The sequence below is a fragment of the Octopus bimaculoides genome, chromosome 1 (genome assembly GCF_001194135.2).
Source record: "Octopus bimaculoides isolate UCB-OBI-ISO-001 chromosome 1, ASM119413v2, whole genome shotgun sequence".
Classification (NCBI taxonomy): Eukaryota; Metazoa; Mollusca; class Cephalopoda; order Octopoda; family Octopodidae; genus Octopus; species Octopus bimaculoides.
In genome coordinates, this window is record NC_068981.1 from 56,038,867 (window position 1) to 56,040,886 (window position 2,020).

The window sequence follows — 2,020 nt, forward strand, 5'->3', positions numbered from 1 at the left end:
CTTACACTATCCCTTCCAACATCATTCATTTCATTTTCATTCATCAATTAACGTCCGTTTTCCATACTGGCCTGGGTTGGATGGTTTGACAGGAGCTAACAAGTCAGGAGACTGCTCCAAACACCATTGTCTGCTTTGGCATGATCTCTACAGCTCAGTCTCCTAACACCAACCACTTTATAGTATGTACTGAGTGCTTTTTACATGGCACCAGCAACAGTGTGATCACCAAATAATTTTCAAAGCAAGATTCCCTCAGTTGAGTGGAGAGTAGTACTAGGGAAGGTGACTATTTGCCAAATGAAAGGTTAGTGTTTGGGTAGAGGGACAGAAATAGGTGACTTGCAATAAAGGAGATATGTAGCTAACATCTGGCTCTTTTTAAATTTGCATAGATTAATGCCATCTACGTAAAATGTTTAGGAAATTCACTAAATGAAATTGTATTGAACTATGGTGCTTCATATAATTATGTTTTCTGCTCAGTGATACTGCAATTTCTTACACATATATGAATCCCAACGAACATTTTCTTCTTTTAAATGTATTTAAAATATAATATTTTATAATAAAATTTTAAATATTTTATTCATAGGAAAACTCACAACTCATCAACATTGGCCATTCATTACTTCTTTGCGAGATCCCAATGCTTTTAAGTGGCTTCAAACGCCACTTAAATTGTTAATGTTAACCCATTCACAACAGAAAGTAATAATACAATTATTAGAAATGTTTATGTAGTGTAGAGACAATATCATTATTTCATCAAGGACGATAACCAACTTAAGACATTTCGGTTTTATTATGATTTGATGTTGAATTATTGAGTGGAGAATCTCTAAATTTTTTGCTCGTTCCCAATAATTTCGCATTATAAAAGAATAAAAATGTAAGGGACATAACTTGAGAAAATGTAAGGGAAATAACTCCTTCACTCTAAGAGAGACAACTCAATGTCATTTCTTCGATATTTAGGAAAAGAATTATTAGTATTTCTTAATTATTTACGTTATATTATTAAATTTGTTTCGCTTAGGGAATTTTAATCTCCTACCTACTCTTGTTATTTTTACCAGTTGGAATATGAGGTGTTGGTTTACTGACGAAATGCTCATTTGTTCAAATCTTATTACATCCTTCGATCTCTACTTTCTCCCCGCCTAACTTAAAACAACCATTACTGCTTTAAATTAAATTGAGATTTGATACTTTATGGCCGCCATTAAGGAAGTTCAATCTACGCATGCGCAAGAGACTTGCCTTCCCAGAAGCCCCTCGAGTGCGCATGCGTAGTAAACCAGTACTTAAAGCGCTTCGCGCGTTTTCTGAGCCTCTTTAGCATGAAGCCTTCGATGTGACAACACTCGCTCCTCTGGGATGCCTCAACGAATCTCTACAAGTTAACCAGCGGCGACCAGGCTGAATGATACAGGTTTTGTAAAGCCAAGCATCACCAAAATAAAACTTATTTTATTATGTTGTTAATTGTTAACACCTGTCTTTGTTCTACTGTTTCCTAATATATATTTTTGTTGAAAGGTGATAGAGAGAGACTAAGTCTCAATTTTGCTGTCAACCTTTTTACACTCACATCCTAGATCGGAAAAAAAAATTTACACATTTTGTCTTTATTTATTTTATTTTCATGCTTATAAAGTATCAAACTTTATTTAATGTAGCGTGGAAGGTGTTTATAAGCCATTTAAAATAACACACAAAAACCGTTAGATTCACTTCAACGTTTAAATTTAATTTGTCAAATGCAGCACAGAATTTTGTCAGTGAACAGGTCTCAGTCTCAAAGCGACGAAAATATTTTGACAAATTAAATTTAAATGTTGAAGTGAATCTAACGGTTTTTGTGTGTTATTTCAAATGGCTTATAAACACCTTCCATGCTGCAATTGTTTTCCTTATGGGATTTCCCAATCAAATTGCCAGCAAACCATTTTCAGCCAAACCAATTTCAACGGATTTTGCTCAAATCTGATGTCCATGTTACTTATTTTGGTTTGAA

At 34.1% G+C, this 2,020-nt stretch overlaps 1 protein-coding gene across 1 annotated transcript in view; it reads left to right on the forward strand.

The window, feature by feature from the left end:
* The window catches only part of LOC106880994 (activator of 90 kDa heat shock protein ATPase homolog 1), a 31,874-nt gene that overhangs the window by 26,758 nt on the left and 3,096 nt on the right, over positions 1-2,020 (forward strand). The window lies entirely within an intron of this gene.